The 13,344-nt window shown below is 45.9% G+C and overlaps 2 long non-coding RNA genes across 2 annotated transcripts in view; one reads left to right on the top strand and one right to left on the bottom strand.

Annotated features, from left to right (window-relative positions):
• Positions 1-1,057, bottom strand: part of LOC130274138 (uncharacterized) — a 54,494-nt gene extending 53,437 nt beyond the window's left edge. Inside the window, exon 1 of the long non-coding RNA XR_008844259.1 lies at positions 901-1,057. This is a non-coding gene — a long non-coding RNA (uncharacterized LOC130274138). The remainder of the gene's footprint in view (positions 1-900) is intronic.
• A 3,979-nt stretch (positions 1,058-5,036) lies between these two features.
• LOC130274137 (uncharacterized) lies at positions 5,037-13,344 on the top strand. Its single transcript, XR_008844258.1, has 3 exons — positions 5,037-5,275; positions 11,398-11,432; positions 12,279-13,344. It is a non-coding gene; the product is annotated as an uncharacterized LOC130274137 (long non-coding RNA).

The raw sequence follows: 13,344 nt of genomic DNA, 5'->3' as shown, positions 1-13,344 counted from the left end.
GGACCTCCAGATGTTGCAAAACTACAACTCCCAGCATGCCCGGACAGCCGTTGGCTGTCCGGGCATGCTGGGAGTTGTAGTTTTGCAATATCTGGAGGTCCGCAGATTGAAGACCACTGCATAGGAGGTAATACTCACGTGTCCCCGCCGCTCCGGACCCGTCACCGCTGCCCAGGATGTCGCTCCATCGCTGTCGCCGTGTCCCTGTAGCTCCGGAACGTCTCTGCTGCCGGTCGGGTATCCTTGCTCTCCGTCGCCGCCATCACGTCGTTACGCACGCCGACGCACATACGCGACGATGTGATGACGAGGAAGGAGAGCGCCGGCCATACAGGGGATCCCTGAACGGAGAAGACACCGAGGAGGCAGGTAAGGTCCCTCCTGGTGTCCTGTAAGCACTAACCCGGCTATTCAGTCGGGCTGCTCGGGACTGCCGCGGTGAAATCACGGCGGTCCCGAACAGCCCGACTGAACAGCCGGGTTAGTGTCACTTTCCCTTCAGACGTGGCGGTCAGCTTTGATCGCCGCGTCTGAAGGGTTAATACAGGGCATCACCGCGATCGGTGATGTCCTGTATTAGCCGCGGGTCCCGGCTGTTGATGGTCGCAGGGACCGCCGCGATAGGGGTGTATTCGCCGTATAAGACGCACCGACTTTTTCCCCCAGTTTTGGGGAAGAAAAAGTGCGTCTTATACGGCGAAAAATACGGTAGTTAAAAAAAAGTTTCATCTATGGCATGCTTGGAGTTGTAGCTTTGCAACATCTTGAGGTTCATAGTTTGGAGACCACTGCCATTGATGGAAATATAAAAAGGTTATAGGGGTCAGATCTAATTTTAATAATAGTAGTAAAAACATGAAAGAAACTATATGAATTCCGTATCGCAGTAATTGTACTTACTTGCAGAATAAAATGATCATGTCAGTCTTACACAGAAGATGTAAGGCCAGCACCTGTTATAAGCAAATTCTTAGCAAAATGGCTGCAGTTTGCCTTCAGATCCTTGACAGCAGTCTCATTCCATGACATTGCAGAACTCCATGAGGTCTTAAAACAATGTGACATCACGACCTTCTATGACATCACGACCTTTGTATGACATCACAATGATGTACATGCATAAAAGTACGCACACGTGTCTGAAGGGTCACGACTATGGGGCCGGAGTTTCGTGACGTCACGACTCCGCCCCTTTGTGACGTCACGCCCCACCCCTTCAATGCAAGTCTATGACGGTCATAGTAGTGACCCTTCAGACACGGAGCGAACATCGCTCTGTGCAGCTGCCACGGGTGGGTGTCTGCATGAGAGATTGTAGGGGTCCCCAGCGGCAGGACCCCGCGATCAGACATCTTATCCCCTATCCTTTGGATAGGGGATAAGATGTCTTACTGCTGGAGTACCCCTTTATGGTTCTACTGGTTTTCAGAAGTCTGTTTCTGATGCCAGATACTCTGCCTCTCAAGTTTCTGTTTTCCCCTGTCCCTCCAATGTCTTTATTCCAGATATATTCCAGGTGCCCCTGCCTCTCCAGTAGCTGTATTCAAGGTGCCCCAGATCTCCAGTGTCTGTATTCAAGGTGCCCCAGATCTCCAGTTTCTGTATTTAAGGTGCCCCCAGATCTCCAGTGTCTGTATTCAAGGTGCCCCCAGATCTCCAGTGTCTGTATTCAAGGTGCCCCCAGATCTCCAGTGTCTGTATTTAAGGTGCCCCCAGATCTCCAGTGTCTGTATTCAAGATGCCCCAGATCTCCAGTGTCTGTATTCAAGGTGCCCCCAGATCTCCAGTGTCTGTATTCAAGGTGCCCCAGATCTCCAGTGTCTGTATTCAGGGTGCCCCAGATCTCCAGTGTCTATATTCAAGGTGCCCCAGATCTCCAGTGTCTGTATTCAAGGTGCCCCCAGATCTCCAGTGTCTGTATTCAAGGTGCCCCCAGATCTCCAGTGTCTATATTCAAGGTGCCCCCAGATCTCCAGTGTCTGTATTCAAGGTGCCCCAGATCTCCAGTGGCTGCATTCAAGGTGCCCCCAGATCTCGAGTGTCTGTATTCAAGGTGCCCCCAGATCTCCAGTGTCTATATTCAAGTTGCCCCAGATCTCCAGTGTCTATATTCAAGGTGCCCCAGATCTCCAGTGTCTATATTCAAGGTGCCCCAGATCTCCAGTGTCTATATTCAAGGTGCCCCAGATCTCCAGTGTCTGTATTCAAGGTGCCCCAGATCTCCAGTGTCTGTATTCAAGGTGCCCCAGATCTCCAGTGTCTGTATTCAAGGTGCCCCAGATCTCCAGTGTCTGTATTCAAGGTGCCCCCAGATCTCCAGTGTCTATATTCAAGGTGCCCCAGATCTCCAGTGTCTATATTCAAGGTGCCCCAGATCTCCAGTGTCTGTATTCAAGGTGCCCCAGATCTCCAGTGTCTATATTCAAGGTGCCCCAGATCTCCAGTGTCTGTATTCAAGGTGCCCCAGATCTCCAGTGTCTATATTCAAGGTGCCCCAGATCTCCAGTGTCTGTATTCAAGGTGCCCCAGATCTCCAGTGTCTATATTCAAGGTGCCCCAGATCTCCAGTGTCTATATTCAAGGTGCCCCAGATCTCCAGTGTCTATATTCAAGGTGCCCTGGGTCTGCACTGTCTGTATTTCAGGTGGCCTAGGTCTCCGGTGTCTGAGTTCAAGGTGCCTTTGGCTGCGCTGTTCTTGTGGTGTATGTGCCCCCAGATCTCCAGTGTCTGTGTTCCAAGTGTCCCCAGCTCTCCATTGTCCATTGTCCAAGTTCTGAAAATAAAAGGAAAAAGGAGAGGCGCGCTCCTGGTGTGATACCGTTGAAGTAAAAGCGGGTACGTGCGAGTTAGATGCACCTTACCGTGGTTAGTTGTGCTGCGGGCACAACACCTTTGTAAGCCTTCAGATTGCAAGAAGCCGTTGGTATCCCGGGTCCGAGATCCTAGCGTACGGCGGCGTTAGGTAGGTGGCTGCCTCTGCATCCCTAACCGTGACTGGCAAGTCCGGTTCTAACGTGTAGGAATAGGGAGAAAAATTGGGATGAGATCCGGCGCCTCCTCCGATATAGTAAGTTCGGAAATGAAGATGTAACAAAACTGCCTATATTTAAAAAAGGCTGTTTTATTGGAGGGTGCCCTCCAATAAAACAGCCTTTTTTAAATATAGGCAGTTTTGTTACATCTTCATTTCCGAACTTACTATATCGGAGGAGGCGCCGGATCTCATCCCAATTTTTCTCCCCATTGTCCAAGTTCTGACAGCTATTCCGTGTCTGTGTTCTAGATGCATTGTATCTGATGTGTTTGTGTTTTAGATTACCCTGGCTCTCCAGAGTCTGTGATCCTAGTGCCCCGCTCTCCATTTTCTTTGTTCTAGGTGCTCCTGACTCTCCCATGTCCATGTTTCAGGTGTCCCCAGCTCTCCAGTATCTGTGTCTGTATGTTCAGCAGCAGTAGGCAGATGATGGATATGATCTACAATGATATCCGATCGTCATTTGTGGGGTCAGGAAGGATTTATTTTTTTCCCTGAGATTCAGATATTTTGGGTTTTTCTTCACCTTCCTCTGGATCTCCTAGTTCTCTCTTCAGTGTACCTCTTCAGGACAGCTGCCTATCTCTGAGACCACGTTCACACGGCAGAAATTCTGCACAGAATTCTGCATTATTTTTCCGCACGGAATTCTTCCTAAATTTGTTGCCTATTTACTTTAATGTGATTCGGCAAGGTAATTCACACAGCAGAGTCTGGTCTTCTATTTCTCTGGACTTCTGCTGCAGAATCCTATTGAAGTCAATGTGGATTCAATTTCTGTGCAAAATTCGGAGTTGGTGCGAAAATCATGCGGAATAAGTGGAGAATTTAAAGTTAGCTTTTTAACTGTTCTGCGGAATTATGCAGAAAGCATTCAGAAATGTTGCATCAGTTCTGCGTCAATTCCGCAAATACTGGACAGATGCGCAATTGAAGCCTTAGGCCTTGTACACATCTGAGCTGTTCGGGAGCTGTGCTACACATGCTGATAACAGGGCTGGGACCTCGGATGTGACACCAGACACTAATGGATCCCGACAGGTCCTGTTCATTTAGAATGGGGTCTGTTGGGGTTCCATTAGATGCCCGTTATTTTGCAGGATTTTTTTCTACTCGCCCCATCATTATAACGGAATGAACCAACGATGATTCTAATGTGAACATGGCCATACACAGTTGTGTATCTCTGAGCAATAGATATTTTTTATTTCTAATAGCTGTCAGCACATTAACTATGAGATTAAAATTCACCTTTAGGGTAGGGTCATACGCTCTGTATTTTCTGCTGCGTTTTTTCCTACCCATTGAAATCACTGTCAATATGCAGCAGCACATACAGTATCCTGCGCATATTTGATGGTCAGGATTTGACGATATTTTCAGTCATTAAAGGGAACCAATCATCAGATTTTACCCTATATCATGCTTGGCAAAGCGTTATATAGGGTAAAATCTTTATTTTCACCATTCCCGGGGGATGCTCCTGCCCCCAGGGATGGTGAAGATATGAAGTTATAAACTAGTCACCGCCGCCGCCGTGAGTAGTCACCTGGGCGGAGAGCTCTTCTCACCCACTCCCGTTCTTTGGCTGGGAGCGACGCCCCCTCCGCTTGATTGATGGGCCGCGTCATTGTTCTGCTCCGCCTGTTCAGTGAGGTGAGGACAACATTATATAGGGTAAAATCTTATATAGGGTAAAATCTGATGATTGGTTCCCTTTAAGTTTACACTGAAATCTGCAGTATCAAATCTGCAGCTTCAAATATATGCAGGATACTGTACGTGTGAATACACCTTTTAGTATCCTGCACATATTTGAAGTTGCAGATTTAAATGTAAATCTGCAGCTTCAAATATATGTAGGATACTGTGTGAATACACCTTTAAGAAAGCTCTCCCCCCAGCAGCATCTACGTCTTTCCTGCAATCAGAGGTCCTCCCTCCACAAGTATCTAAATATTTAGATTTCTATGGGACGTAATTGGTTAATTACAGCTTGGCCGCCCTCCGCCATATTTGTGACTGGCAGCTCCCTGTTATAGCTCAGCCACGTGGCCTGCAGTGAGTGGAGGCCCTGATTTATAGTTCACGTCAGGTAACCCGACACCAGGGCGGATTTGCCCTTTTGGAAGATGGCGGAGGCTGAGGTGGGCGCTCTGGTTCGTCAGAATCTCTATGGTCGCCCCCTTATAAAAGGAAGCTGTGGGGCCCTGTCTCGTTCTCTTTGTGCCGAGCTGCAGGTGAGGAGGGATGGGAGGAGAGGGCGGTATGTCCGCTGGTATCGCCCGTGGAGGGGCGCACGGTGCGGATATTGCTATTGTGTTATCTAGCGCCATGAGGCGGAGGGATATATCTGTGATGAGATAAGGCTCCGCTGTACATTACTATTGTATATATGAGGGTATATACTATGTGGGAGAATTGTAGACTACACAGCAGGTTTCTCCAAAAGGTGTGCCTCCAGATGTTGCATAACTACAACTCCCAGCATGCATGGACAGCTGTGGCTGCTGGGTGTACTGGGAGGTGTAGTTTTGCAATATCTGTTGTGTTCTGAAGGCTGAGGCAGCACTATATAGCAGTGGTCTCCAAACATGCTTTCTGTGCATGCTGAGAGTTGGTTTTGCAATAGCTTGTGGTCAACAGTTTAAAGTAATATTTATTTGTTTGTTTTTTTTTGTACGGAGAAGCTCCATGCAGAATGATGTAGCTACATTGAATTATATCTAGGCTGCATTTATAGCTTGTGCTGCTTGAAGTGCAAGGACTGATCACACCCCATTAGGGTGAGGCTTTTTTTTATTTTTATATATATTATGTCCTAAATACGCGCACTTGTTGCATGTTCACTGACTCTTGCCTCTGTACACAGCACATGGTAAAATCCCAGATCACTACCCTGTCTCCAGGCTACAGCATGGTGGCAGCTTCATCAAAAATATCTATCACTTCTGTACTACAAGTGCTGCTGTACATACAGGAATGTCTAATGGCCAATAGTCTTCTTCCTCATCATGGCTGCTCTGACTAGTTACATGATGCATTTCTCCCTCAGTATCCCTGCCATGTGCTGAAGCTCCCTTCCCCCATCCACCTCATCATCTGCATGTTACTTCAGAATGTTTACATTGCTCTGGCACCTCAATCTAGTAGCTGCACCTCCTGTGAGGCTGTGATAGTGCTCCTACTTAGGCAGCTGACCCTTAAAGGGGTACACCAATGGTTTTTTTTTTTTTTAAATCCACCTGTGTCAAAGTTGCACAGGAAGTTAATTTCTCTTTGGATTTCCTTTCTGTCTGACCAGTGCTGACACCTCTGTCCATTTTAGGAACTATCCAGAGTAGGAGCAAATCCCCATAGCAAACATATCCTGCTCTGGACAGTTGTCAGCAGAGCACTGTGGTCAGACAGAAAGGAAATTCAAAAAGGAAAGAACTTCCTGTGCAACATGGAGCAGCTAAGTACTGGAAGGATTAAGTTTTTTAAATAGAAGTAACTTACAAATCTGTACAACTTTCTGGCACCAGTTGATTTAAATAATTTTTTTTCCAGAGTACCCCCTTTAAAGCAAAGGAGATGAGCTCCCTGAGCCAAAACTTGTTTGCTTTGCCTAGAACAAATGAAAGCTAATTGGTTGCATATCATGTCACTTACTTTGATGCTGACTTTGCAAGGCTTCAGCATCTGGTAGCCTAAATGCAGATTAAATCCATTGAATGAGACTTAGTGCTGGTTTAGAGCTGCAACGATTAATAGATAAAATCGATAAAATTTGATAACAGGATTGTCGTTGTCGACGAATCCAGTTATCTAATCGTCCGCTTCGTTGTGAGCAGCCAGGAGGCTGCTGCGGTCAGGTGAGTCCCGAAAATCCTGCAGCAGCCTCAGTGACAGTCACTGTGGAAACTGTATCGCTAGATGCCCGGGACATGCAGTTCTGGAAGGCAGGCGAATTCTTAAGGCATTTAGCCTTGCTTTGGATGAGTAGGGCCAAATGCCTGAGGAATACACATCGGGACAGTCGGTTTTGCCTTGTAACTAAACCCCTATAGGCTGCAGCCTATAGCAAGCTGTGCAGGATGACATCGTGCGGGGTGTGCGCAGAGCATTGCATCCTAGTGTTTGTAGTACTACAGACATGGGTTGGGTACAATGCAGTCGGCACATACCCCATGTGTATAGGAGTGCTATATAAAAGTGAAAAGTAAACCGCTCCTTCAATAAAAATTCGCTCCCCTATTGCTATGTAAATTTTTTTACATATCTGATAATGCCACATGGCTAACTGATCTATTAAAATGAAATGAGCAAACACAACATGGAGTCCAGCTCACTTCCCGAGCCCTGTGCACACGGACTGGTGTGAGCAGTGCCGCTGTATATAGACCAAGAACAAAGGGATGTCCAGCGCACAAGACTCAAAACGTTCTCTTTATTGCAGGTAAAACTTCACAGCATAGCAGACATGGACATAAACATGTGATGCGTTTTGGCCCTGGCGTCGGGCCTTAGTCATGTAGGGCCGAAATGCGTCACATGTTTGTGTCCATGTCTACTATGCTGTGAAGTTTTACCAGCAATAAAGAAAACGTTTTGCATCTTGTGCGCTGGACATCCCTTTGTTCTTGATTAAAATTAAATGTTGGTAAATAACATTTTAATTTAATAGTTCAGATAGTTATCCATGCGTCAATATCAAATCATTAATGATCCTGTACAGCAACTGACATAAATTTTTGGCATTTTGACTAGATGAGCGCACTTACAGTAATTTGATTCATCACAAACTTCTCGGCTCGGCAGTTGCTGACTTTAGCTTGCATGAATTAGTTCAGCTTTCAGGTGCTCCGGAGGGCTGAAAAAGGTGGATACAGTCCTAGGAGCAACTGCCGAGCCGAAGTTCGTGACGAATCGAATTACTGTAAGTTCGCTCATCTCTAATTTTGACGTTTTCTCCAATCGATGAAATCGACAACTAATCGATTATTTAAAATAATCGTTAACTTCAGCCCTAGGCTCATTCACACTGCAGTCGGGCTCTGATGTGGAGCTCCATTGACAGTTTCATCAAGTTCAGCGGAGTAAAAAATTTCCTCCGGTGAAATTACTGATCACCAATGGACCCCATGCAAGTGTATGGGGTCTATTGGGACCCTACAGCAGCAGTTTACATCTGACCCATGTCAGGGTCTGTCCGGCTCTACAAAAAGCTGAACAGATGCTGTACAGGTCAGATGCAAATGCCCATGTGAACCTAGCCTTACCCACATCCTACACTGTCACCATGGATTAGGAGCTAATATGTTGCAAACTTGTCCAATCAGAAGCTATGCCTCTGATTTCTGCTGTGAATTCAATGTTATGTTTTTTTTGCCTGAATAATCCATAATGTGAACATTAGCGGTGGGTACACTTGTCAAACCATATAGGTGTCCTAAGGCCGGCTCAGGGAGGATGGAGAACTCCAGTTGAGCACAAGGGCTCTGACCTAGTTATATTACTAAAAAGGTGCTAATGAACATTAATTTGGAGTGAATTGTACTCTAAAGAAAAGAATAATGGAGCCATTGTGTCAAAGCTGGGTTCACAGTGTATTACATCAGCAAATCATATGTAGATCTAATAGAGAAACAGACATGACTGCAAATCTACCACCTCCACAATGATCCTCTACTTCTCAGCATAACATTTGAACAGGTGGTTAGTATATATGAAAAAGTGCAAGCGTGCAGCCACGTCGCCTCCCACCCATCTGTAGCATTTCCCAAACCTATGATTGGGGGAGAGCAGCCCCAATACTGCCCAACCTCGCTGACCATGTGCACCCACCCAATCTGTTCACACTGGGGTGCGGTTTTGGCCACTGACACATGGTTTGTTTGTAGCCAGATGGCCCAGTGCTGGTGGCTAGCTTGAGCAGTATTTGTCTGCTTTGACAATAGGTGGTTCCCCCATGGGCACTGATGTGGCAAAGATTGCTGCCCATGCCAGGACCCACTGATTTGGCTTGCACTTAATGATCGTAACTTAAACTAACTACTGTGAATAGGTTTTGTTTGTTGTAGTAATAGAGATCTCTGAAGCGCACAATGACCAGTACAGTATGCAATACTGGGATATCTAGAATTATTTTCAGTTTAGCCAGGGTGAACTGGTCTTGATATGTTTGTGGGTGACCTGCCTTGTGTTGGACAGGTTTTTTTAGTGTAACATTTTTAAATCAATAATCTTCTTTTGAAAATCACCACAACCTTGATGTTCTCATAAATCATGTTTGACACTTGGCGCCTGCCGGATGATAAATTGGTCATCTGAAAGGTCAAGTGGTCAGATTTTCCTCTTTATACTGTCGGTGACTCTGACACTGTTAGTTTACCGGTGAAGTGTGGATGTGTTAAACAGAGGCAATATGTCCCTAGAGATGGGGACTTTTTAGAGTGACCCATAATCAATATTGAGCCTCTTGGCCCCATGAAGTCTCTGCACCTGGACACCATGCTGGGGGTCAGTGTAACCGTTCTCCATTCATCATGGTTGACACTTGGCCAATAAAAATATACAGGTGTGTGAATTGCAGACATAAACTCCATACATTCTTGATTCCTGACTTCTTTGCAGTAAGATTATGGAAATGCTTCAATTATGGAATTGGAATATAGTTTGGGGCTTCACTATTGCAGAACACAAGCAAAGATGCAACTTCATACACATTATAATGCTAACTCATTGGGTTAACCTTTGTCCCCTGTAGATAACTGGGTTTAAATTCCATTTCTAGTGAATGTGCACTTGACTGTTCCTAATCTACTTTACAATATCTTTACCTGATTGGTTGCAAAAAGCTGACGTCAGTTTCATGTCAAATTTAAAGCAGGGTCCACATAGCATATAAATTGGACCCAAATTCTGTGCCAAAAAGTAACTTTACGAACTGCAATCAATGGCATATCTATAAAACAGTAAATAAAATAAACATAAGCAGCATTTCTGTAAAAGGGCATAGTGCAAATATTTTTCCACTAAGTAAAGGTTAAAGGGGTTCTCCACTGCCTTAACCTACTTGTGGCAGTTAGTACTGTGCCTATATGTTGTTATGGCTTTTTTTCCGGTTGCTCACGGTACTGTATGGTGTTTTTCATACCTTTGTTCCAGACCCGGAAGCTGGTTTCTTAATTTGCTTCATGCCTTGCCTCGACCACTATTCTTCCGCCACCATCGGGAAGTCACTGTGGAGGGTGGTGTGTGGGAGGCCGGCCTGCCCCTCGCTCCGTACGTGCCCGCGCGACTGAATCCTCTGGCGTCTTCAGCACGCACCTCCTTACTTTCAGCTTCTTCTAAGCTGGCTGCCGATTGGTCTGCTTTCGGCGAATCGGATCCTGTGATGGGTGCATGCGCAGTTCGTCCTCGCTCAGGAGGGTCATCTGTGCTTGTGCCATTGTGATGTCCCGAGGCTGACATCACAATGGCACATGTGCAGATGACCCTCCTGAGCGAGGACGAACTGCGCATGCGCCCATCACGGGATCCGATTTGCCGAAAGCAGCCCAATCAGCATTCAGCTTAGAAGAAGCTGAAAGTAAGGAGGTGCGCGCTGACGCCAGAGGATTCAGTCACACGGGAGGTGGGCTCGTACGGAGCGAGGGGCAGGCCAGCCTCCCACACACCACCCTCCAAGGTGACATCCAGATGGCAAGATGGCCGCGGAAGAAAAGTGGTCTGGGCAAGGCAGGAAGCAAATGAAGAAACCAGCTTCCGGGTCTGGAACCAAGGTAAGAAACACCACATGCAGTACCGTGAGCAACCGGAAAAAAGTTACAAAAACATATTGCCACAGTACTAACTGCCACAAGTAGGTTAAGGCAGTGGAGAACCCTTTTAAAGGGGGTACTTGGCTGCTCAGCATTTGAAACTGTTCCTAATGCTGGAGCTCGTGATGTAATAGCCCCACCCCTTCAGGGGCAGGGCTATGATGTCACAAGCTCCTGGCTCCAGCGTTTAGAACAGTTTGTTTCAAATGCTGAGCAGCGGAGTACCCCTTAACTACTCTATTGCTGAAACATAGTTTTGCAACTTACAACCACTTTTGTAAATAGTCCAGCCTAACTGTTCTAGGTCACTGCTGGCGATGATGATTCAGTATGCCGTTTACCCATCAGAATGTCTGTGGTGACGCCTTTATGAACTGATGCTAGCATTGTACTGTGTAAATACATTCACATTGTTATAGGGGGTGAATTGACACTGTAGTAAAGAATGAACTACCTAACTGTGCTTATTCATTACTGTTCTTATAGAACTTGGGCTGCTTAGTTGTTAGCTACAATTATTTTATATTAACATGTATCTGTTTTTTTTTTTTTAGACTTCTGCTGCAGGGACAGAAGACTGGGCATTCAGGTAACCTAATATACTTTGGGTTTTTTCCTTTTGACTGGTCTATTTCCTGATTCTTGCCTTTGATGCAGAATTGCAACATAAAGATGCTTTAGGATTAAAAATACAAATTGGAGAGGAAAGCTACAGAAAAATGCCATGCCAAGGGATTTGGACATCAGATGTCTGATCGGGGGACCCCCACGATCTCCCGCAGCATCCAGCATTCTAAACACCAGGTTCCTCCGGCAGTTGTTGTCCTGTCACACCCCCTCCATGTCTACGGGAGGGGGCATGTTGGCTGACACACCCCTCCATAGACTGAACAAAAAGGGTCAGAACACCGGAGTACCCCCTTTAACTGCAGCATTAAAAAGAACCTGATCAACCTTAAATAGGCACTGTCAGATACAAATGTTTTATACGTTGTACATCTTGGAAAATAAACCTAATATACTTCATTACATTTCTAATAGAAATCATGGCTTTGTCCAAGCTGAAGCACAGGCCTGAACAAAGGGCTGGCACTCATCTCAGACAGGAGAGCACAGAGGAGTGCTAGCCCACCCTCACTTACTGGACTTCATGCCTGTGCTTCAGCTTGGAAATAAAATTTTCTTATGACTGATCATGGAAAAACATTAACCTTTCTAATATTTCTTATTTCCAACATCTAAATTTTTTAAATCTGACAGTGTCCATTTAATGTGGGAAATTGACCTCTATGACCACTCAATGATGATTCCTCTTTGCCGTTTACCCATCTGATTGGTAAATGATGAGACTTAAACTATCTGAGGAGTGAATATGAAAATTGTGTAAATTGTTTTAATGATATTCCAAATACTTATATATTTTTCTGTTTTTCAGGACAGAAGTTTGAAAAAAACCAACAATTGAAGACTTATATACACTGCTCAAAAATAAAGGGAACACTTAAACACAATGTAACTCCAAGTTAATCATGCTGTCCAATCGGGAAGCAACACTGACAATCTATTTCACATGCTGTTGTGCAAATGGAACAGACAGGTGGAAATTCTAGGCAATTGGCAGGACACCCCAATGAAGGAGTGGTTCTGCAGGTGGTGACCACAGACCACTTCTCCATTCCTATTCTTCCTGGCTGATATTTTGGTCACTTTTGAATGCTGGCAGTGATTTCACTCTAGTGATAGCATGAGACAGTGTACAGCCCACACAAGTGGCTCAGGTAGTGGAGCGCATCCAGGATGACACATCAATGTGAGCTCTGGTAAGGTTTTCTGTCGGTGTAGTGTCCAGAGCATGGAGGCACTACCAGGAGACAGGCCAGTACATCAGGAGACGTGGAGGCCGTAGGAGGGAAACAACCCAGCAGCAGCTGCTACCTCCACCTTTGTGCAAGGAGGAGCACTGCCAGAGCCCTGCAAAATGACCTCCCGCAGGCCACAAATGTGCAGGTGTCTACTCAAATGGTCAAACAGACTCCATGAGGCTGGTATGAGGGCCCGACATCCACAGGTGGGGGTTGTGCTTACAGCCCAACACAGTGCAGGATGTTTGGCATGTGCCAGAGAACAGATTGGCAAATTTGCCACTGGCCCCCTGTGATCTTCAGATGAAAGCAGGTTCACACTGAGCACATGTGACAGTCCAGACACCATGGAGAACGTTCTGTTGCCTGCAACATCCTCCAGCACGACCAGTTTGGCTGTGGGTCAGTGATGGTGAGGGGGGGCGGCATTTCTTTGGGGGGCTGCACAGCCCTCCATGTGCCTGCCAGAGGTAGCCTGATTGCCATTAGGTACAGAGGTGAGATTCTCAGACCCCTTGTGAGACCATATGCTGTTTGTTTTTCTTCCAGTTGCTCTTAAAAACAAAAAAAAAAATCTTATCTGGAAATTGTGTAATGTTGTTAGAATAAAACAGAACTGCTTTTATTCAAATTAACTAA

The sequence above is a fragment of the Hyla sarda genome, chromosome 5 (genome assembly GCF_029499605.1).
Source record: "Hyla sarda isolate aHylSar1 chromosome 5, aHylSar1.hap1, whole genome shotgun sequence".
NCBI lineage: Eukaryota > Metazoa > Chordata > Amphibia > Anura > Hylidae > Hyla > Hyla sarda.
This window is presented reverse-complemented; position numbering and strand designations above follow the sequence as displayed.